Source organism: Lagenorhynchus albirostris, chromosome 8 (assembly GCF_949774975.1).
Source record: "Lagenorhynchus albirostris chromosome 8, mLagAlb1.1, whole genome shotgun sequence".
Classification (NCBI taxonomy): domain Eukaryota; kingdom Metazoa; phylum Chordata; class Mammalia; order Artiodactyla; family Delphinidae; genus Lagenorhynchus; species Lagenorhynchus albirostris.
In genome coordinates, this window is record NC_083102.1 from 24,029,993 (window position 1) to 24,038,132 (window position 8,140).

At 43.3% G+C, this 8,140-nt stretch overlaps 1 pseudogene; it reads left to right on the forward strand.

Annotated features, from left to right (window-relative positions):
• The first annotated feature begins 385 nt into the window (after window positions 1-385).
• Window positions 386-7,898, forward strand: LOC132524979 (mth938 domain-containing protein-like; annotated as a pseudogene).
• Window positions 7,899-8,140: the final 242 nt, after the last annotated feature.

Sequence of the window (8,140 nt, forward strand, 5' to 3'; positions counted from 1 at the left end):
AAGGTCACATGGCTAGAGGATTAGTAGAGAAGGGATTTGACACTAGTTCTTGTGACTCTAAAACTCATGTTCACTCTGCCATTAGTAATGGAAGGAGACTTAGAAAACCTTAGAGGTGACTCCTGTGTGTGGAGAACATGAACACATACCGCCCCCCCCACACACACAACCTAGAGATGGACAAGATTCATTTAAACAAACAAACAAACACCCTATTTTCTGTACTCCTTTGAGAGTAAATCTAGGAAATATATCCCCAGTAGTAATAATGGCCAAAGTATATTAAGCACTAAATACTAAACAGACTCTATGCAGAATGCTTTTCCCTACATTACATAATTTAATCCTTAGAACAATGCTATGAAATAATCAGTCTCTTTCCACAATGGAGGACATTAATGTTTTGAAAAGGTGAGCAACCAACTGTAAGTCAATTGGTAATAAGGGATGCAGTCAAGATGTGAACGCAGAAATTTCTGACCATAATCTGCCCTCAACCATTTAACTACCCTGCTTCTAGGGTGGCCAGACATGCCCCCCTCAACCTCGATCTGCACCTGTAGAATCCAGAGGCTTCAATGAAAGAGTTTTCAACTCTCCAGTGAGCTTCCGTTGAGTAAATGGGAGGAAATTCAGCACTAGACTAACTACCTACTTCTATTCTTTTTGTTTTGTTTTGTTTTTTGTGCGGTACGCGGGCCTCTCACTGCTGTGGCCTCTCCCATTGCGGAGCACAGGCTCCGGACTCACAGGCTCAGCGGCCATGGCTCACAGGCCCAGCCGCTCCGCTGCATGTGGGATCTTCCCAGACCGGGGCACGAACCCGTGTCCCCTACATGGGCAGACGGACTCTCAACCACTGCGCCACCAGGGAAGCCCCCCACTTCCATTCTTCTAAGCCCCTCTCCAACTTCAACCCACCCTCCTTGCTGTCAATTTGCTGTTCTTTCTGAGATGCACATTTCAATCACACAGTCTCCCTCCTTACCATTATAGTGGCTCCCCTTCTGCTTCAGACAGAGTTTCAACTGCTTAGCATAGCACAGGAGGCCCTCGCCTTCCGGCTCTGACTTCTTCTTCCTCCTCCTTCACCTCCTCTTCTTCCTTCTCCTTCTTTCTAAACTTTGTTACAGACTGAACTGTGTTCCGCGAAGTTCATAAGTTGAAGCCCAAACCCCCAATGTGACTGTATTTGGAGATAGGGCCTTTATGGAGGTAATTAAGTTTAAAAGAGTGGTTTCCTAATCCAATAGGATTGGTGCCCTTATAAGAATAGGAAGAGGAACCAGCTCTCTCTCCGTCTCTCCCTCCCCATGCCCTCCCCGCCTGCAGGTGTACAGAGGAAATGCCATGTGAAGACACAGCGAGACGGTGGTTGTGAGGTCTCACCAGAAATCAACCCTGGCACCTTGATCTTGGACTTCTAGCCTCTAGAACTGTGAGAAAATAGGTTTCTGTTTCTCGAGTCATCCTGTCTGGTATCTTGCTATGACAGTCTGAGTTAATACAACGTTTTACTGTACTATGCTTATCTAAAAGAAAAGTCTCATATGGGACTTCCCTGGTAGTCCAGTTGGTAAGACTCTGTCCTCCCAATGCAGGGGGCCTGGGTTCGATCCCTGGTCGGGGAACTAGATCTGGCATGCATGCCACAATGAAGATCCCACGCGCCGCAACTAAGACCCGGCACAGCCAAAGTAAATAAATAAATAAATAATATTTTTAAAAATAATAAAAGAAAAGCATCATAAACCCAAGTTGTCTAGATCAGCCCTGTCCAAAACAACTTTCTGCAGCAATGAAAACATTCTATATATGCTCTGTCCAACACAGTAGGCAATAGCCACATGTGGTCAATGAGCACTTGAAATGTGGCTAGTGCAACTGAGGAACTGAATTTTTAATGTTATTTAATTTAAATTAATTTAAATTAAGTTTAAGTAGCCATCTGAGGCTAGTGACTGATGTATTTAATCGCCAGTCTAGGTGATCAAACTTAAATCTTGCTGTCATATCTGATACCAGAATCTTCTATGTTGGTTTTTTTTTAATTTATTTATTTATTTTTGGCTGCGTTGGGTCTTCGTTGCTTCACGCGGGCTTTCTCTAGTTGCGGTGAGCAAGGGCTACTCTTCGTTGTGGTGCACAGGCTTCTCATTGTCGTGGCTTCTCTTGTTGTGGAGCATGGGCTCTAGGCACGCAGTTGTGGCACGTGGGCTCAGTAGTTGTGGCTCATGGGCTCTAGAGCTCAGGCTCAGTAGTTGTGGCGCATGGGCTTAGTTGCTCTGCAGTGTGTGGGATCTTCCCTGGCCGGGGCTCAAACCCATGTCCCTTGCATTGGCAGGCAGATTCTTAACCACTGTGCCACCAGTGAAGCCCTATGTTGGTTTTTATTTTTACTTTTTTAACATCTTTATTGGAGTATAATTGCTTTACAATGATGTGTTAGTTTCTGCTGTATAACAAAGTGAATCAGCTATACATATACATATATCCCCATATCTCCTCCCTCTTGCGTCTCCCTCTCACCCTCCCTATCCCACCCCTCTAAGTGGTCACAGAGCACAGAGCTGATCTCCCTGTGCTATGCAGCTGCTTCCCACTAGCTACCTATTTTACATTTGGTAGTGTGTATATGTCCATGCCACTCTCTCACTTCGTCCCAGCTTACTCTTCCCCCTCCCCGTGTCCTCAAGTCCATTCTCTACGTCTGTGTCTTTATTCCTGTCCTGCCCCTAGATTCATTAGAACCACTTTTTTTTTTTTTTAGATTCCATATATACATAAAGTCTCTGGAGTTCCCTCATGCTCTAGTGGTTAGGATTCAGTACTTTCACTGCCGTGGCCCAGGTTCAATCCCTGGTTGGGGAACTGAGATCCCACAAACAGGGTGGCATGGCCAAAAAACAAAAAAAAGAGTCTCCTTCCCAATATGTATAAAGCTTTTGAGCTATTTCCCTCTGCCTGGAGTTCTGTGCCTGCAACAGGAAAAAGATGGACAACACCTCTGCCTCCTGGAAGCTTACATTTTATTTTTTAAATTAACTAATTTATTTTGGGGGAAGCTTACATTTTAATATCAGAAACTCAGGATGGGATCATTATGATGGCTGAACTTTAAATTTAGATTAGAGGTACTTGCAACCAAGGCAAAAATAAAAAAGACACATTAGGTTATATAATTATCACTGTGTGATCAAAGGAAGTATATTATTTTATGGGAAAAAACAAACTTTTCCCTTGACATTGAATTCTAGAAGGTTGTCATTACATGACTCTTTATCTAAAGAGCAATGAGTAATATGATGGCAATGTTTGCAGTAGAGTTTTATGAGATGAAGAAATGTGGCTTTTTCTTATTAAAAGGTCACAGAAAACTTAAAGGAATACTATTGGATAGTAACCCAGTGAAAGGTTCTGTGGTAGAAAAGAGGAATCGTTATAAAGAAAAAAATCTGCTCTAAAAAAGGGGGTCACAATACATATTTCTTGGGAATTTTCTGTGGTCCAGTGGTTAGGGCTCGGCGCTGTCACTGCCGAGGGCCCGGGTTCAATCCCTGGTCGGGGAACTAAGATCCTTCAAGCCACGCAGGGCAGACAAAAAAAAAAAAAAAAAAAAAAAAAACCGCTAAGGGGAAATACCTAATTATTTCCTCCCAGGTACAGATAGTCAACCAAAACAGTTAAGAAAGGGAAAACAAGACCCTCTAAGATATTCTAAATAGGTCAAGTATAGAGAATAATATTTAGGTATTCCCTAGCCCATACCATAGTCATACAGAGAGACTCTAAAATTGGAATCCATAAACTTGACATGATCCTGACCCTTTATTAAACCCTCCTGATATCAGTGTACTTTGGTTCAGGGTGTATAGAGAACAATCTGGAATATTCTAAAATTGTTTGCGCCTTTTGACCTGGCAATTCCACTTTCGGAAATCTCAAGGGAAAAAATGTCCTGGGGCAGAGTGGGAGGAGCCCAAAGCAAGTATTAAGTCAAAGGGGTTGAGAGGAAGCGCTCTATAATGTGTTTGCCAAGGTATGAATTGTTTGTGGAACCTATACTTTGTGAAACTTACAAGTTACATAACCTAATTCTCAGTTTCCTCAGCAGTAAAAATGGGAATAAAAGTCGTGCCTGTCTCATTAGGTTGCTGTGAGATGATGAATGAAAAGTTCTATTTACAGTGCCTAGGATCTAGGGAGTTCTTAATAAGGTGAGTGATAATGATGATCCAGAGAATTTGAAGTTACTCATAGCCCCAAAGATATGAAAAAAGCTAAGAAAACTTGTGATATGTAAACAATGAAATACTAGGTAGCTTTAAAAAATGACATGGATGTAAACTATCTTTATAGTGCAATGTAAAAACCATGACACGAAATAGTTTTGCATGTTGATTTTAACAAGGTAAGAAGATATGTATAACTTAAAAAGAACCCAACAGAATTTTTAGAGATGGAGACAGAGTTTAATGTTCTGTTGGTTTGCTGGGTATCATTTCTAAAGTTCAGAGTGAATTCTTTTTCAAATAAACTTAGTTTTCAGTGCCAGAAGATTAATTTCTTACCCTTTGTCTTGTGAAATATAAGAAACAAGAAAGTGCTCCAAACAAAAATGTACACCTTAATGATTTATCACAAAGTGAACACTAATGTAATTACCACCTAAGTCAAGAAGATGAATGGCCAGCATTCCCAGAAACTGCCCTTTTAATTGCTGCTCTTCCTAAGCCTGTATCTTAAAACACTATAATTTTGCTTGTGTTTTTTAAAATTTATAACTGAAATTAAACAATATGTATTCCTTCATGTGGTTTCTTTTGCTCAGCATTATGTTCGTGAAATTCATCCACATTATTACATATAGCTGTTGTTTGTCATCTTCATTGTTGTATAGTATTCCATAATAATGACTATACCACGCTAGGTTTATCCATTCTCCTGTTGATGGATAGTTGGCTTGTGGCAGATTGTGTTTTCCAAAGATGGCCACAGAAATATCTCTCAACACACATGCTGTTTTTATAAAGTGACCTCAACATTCCTCGCATTAAAAGGTGGCGTCTATGTCCCCTCCCCTTGAAGGCCTTTGCTCTGCCTTAACCAACAGAGTGCAGCAGAGGTGACTTCTAAGTCACTTCATAAAGTATGCCTTGCACTTCCACCTTGTTCTTTGGGGATGCTTGCACTTGCCACCAAGCTGGGTGGAAGCCCAAGCTACACCATGGAAAGGCTGCATTCAGGTGTGCTGGTCAACTGCTCCAGCTGAGTTCCTGGCCAACAGCTGGCATCAACAGCCAGTGGTTGCCTAGTGGTTAGGAATCTGGGCTCTCACTGCCGTGGCCTGGGTTCAATCCCTGGTCGGGGAACTGAGATCCCACAAGCCCCCAGCCAAAATATATACACATATTCTGTTCCCTGGTGGCCTAGTGGTTAGGGTTCTGGGCTTTCACTACCGTAGCCGGGGTTCAATCCCTGGTCGGGAAACTGAGATCCTGCAAGCCATGTGGCGCAGCTAAAAAAAAAAAATCCAGAAGCATGCATATATTTGCGTCTTCCATGCTATTTTGGGGATTCTCTGGTGGTACAGCTGTATGAGGAAGAAGGCTTTAGATGATTTCAGCCCCTCACCACTGAGCCACAGCCACAGAAGTCACAGACATTGCAGAGCTGAGGCAAGCAATCCCCTCCAGGCCCTTTCTAAACTTCTGACCCACAGAATCCACAAGCATAACAAAATAAGAAACGCATGTTCACGAATGTTTATTTATAGTAGCTAAAAACTGGATACAATCCTGTTCCTGGCACTATTGCTATAAAATATATATATATTATGCGTTTCAAACTTAGTGCATAAAACCACGAACATGCGTTTCTTTGGGGAATATATAGGGGTCATAGGTTATGAATATCTTTAACTTTGGTAGATAATGCCAAACTTTTTTCAAAGTGGGTGTGCCAATTCAGACTGTCTCCAGCAGTACACGAGAGTTCTAATTATTCCATATCCTCACCAGCATTTGATATTATCAGTCTTTTTTTTTAAATTTATCATTCATTTATTTGGCTGCGTTGGATCTAAGTTGCTGCGTGGGAGCTTTCTCTAGTTGCAGCAAGTGGGGGAGCGGAGGCTCCTCTTCATTGCTGTGTGCGGGTTTCTCACGGTGGTGGCTTCTCTTGTTGCGGAGCACAGGCTCTAGGCACGCGGGCTTCAGTAGTTGTGGTGCGTGCGCTCAGTAGTTGTGGCTTGTGGGCTCTAGAGCACAGGCTCAGTAGTTGTGGCACACTGGCTTAGTTGCTCTGCAGCATGTGGGATCTTCCCGAACCAGGGCTCGAACCCGTGTCCCCTGCATTGTCAGGCGGATTCTTAACCACTGCGCCACCAGGGAGGTCCTTATCGGTCTTTTTTAATTCCAAACATTTTGGTAGAGGGGCAGTAGTATTCTCATTATGGCCTTAATTTGCATTTCCCTGATTTCTAATGAGGCTAAGCGTTTTTAAATATGTATAACTGGTATTTGGTCATAAAGGTATTCTCCTCTATTATCTTCTAGGAGCTTTATTATTTTGCCTTTCACATTAATAGCAACAATTCCTGGAGGTACTGTGACATCATTTCGTTTGTCTGCCCTCAAGTCATCTTTTGGGATTGTACTCATTTCAATGTTATCCTGATCCAAAATGAGAGGATCTAACCCTGGAACATTCTCCTGCTCCCAGAACTTAGAAAGTCTTCACTGCAAACCAAATGATAAAGTCAAAATCCTGAGGCCCTAGAAGAGTAAAACACTTTATTCTTCAAGCAGTCTAATCCCACCAACTCATTTGGGACCAAGCTCTACAGAGGAGTACCCCACTCGCTCTGTGCTCCCCATCACACACCTCGCCTCCAAACCAAGTGCTTGAAGCCATGGCTCTCCCCCTTTCTCACTGTGCTGCCAAACAAGCATAAGTGTCCCCACTCCTATCCGGCCCCTGTGGCCAGGACCAGGTCATTAAGAGGAACGTCTCTCCTGAACTCTGGATTCCCAGATTTAGGGGCAAACATGAGGATGTCAGCGCATTTTAACTGTGACTTTAGACCTTTCGAGCTTGGTGTTTGAATTCCCCTGGAAGGATTAGGATGGCTTCTCTTCCTGGGAGTTACTACCCATGGAATTGCAAGGCAGTTAGATTTCCAACCTTCTCTTCTCTAAGATGTGAGACCAAGTTCTTCCTAGCCATGACAGACAAATGGGAAGGTCTGTCCAGTTACCCTAATGTTTACTGCTATACAGATTCCACTAAGCATTCATTTCCCTTCTCCTTGTTTATTCTTTGTCCCACCCACCTTCCTTCTTGCTTCTGACTTATCCACATTCCTAAATGAATTTATCTCTTCCCCAAAACTAAAAATAAACCCATTATAATTAAACACCCTTGGCCTAGCCAAGAGGCCCTGAACACACCAAGGTGAGAGATAAAGCACAGAGCCATTTGGGATCGCAGCTCCGTGGACAGAGGGCGTTGGAGTTCAGCTAAGTTCCTTATATCTTCCCCTGAAATTGCTTCCCTCTCATGGGGGCAAATGAAAATACAAGACTCTACTAAAATCTGTAAGGGCTGCAAAGTGCAGCCAGGGGGAAGCTGGGCTGGAAATCGGAGAGAGACAGAACTGAGTATTCTCCTGGTGTGCAGCCTGCCGATGTGAAGGAAATTGTGGAGACGGGTGTGCAGACTCTTGCGATTGGCTGAGGGATGAGTGAGGCCTTGAAGGTACCCCATCAACTCTGGAGTACCTCGGGAAAGAAGGCACTGATGTGCGGGCCCTCCAGGCAGAGCAGGCAGTGAAGGAGGATAATGCCTTGGTTACCCAAGGTGCCAGGGTGGGAGGGGTCTTCCATTCCACCTGCTGATGGAAACTTAAGAGGATAAATCAGGAATTCCCTGGCAGTCCAGTGATAAGGACTCGACACTTTCACTGCAGTGGCCTGGGTTCAATCCCTGGTTGGGGAACTAAGATCCCACAAGCCATGGGGCACGGCCAAAAAAGAGAGAGAGAGAGAGAGAGAGAGAGAGAGAGAGAATAAATCACTAAGCAATGAAAAAACAAAACAAAACAAAAAAACCCAACCCACCCTTAATACAAAAATTCCAC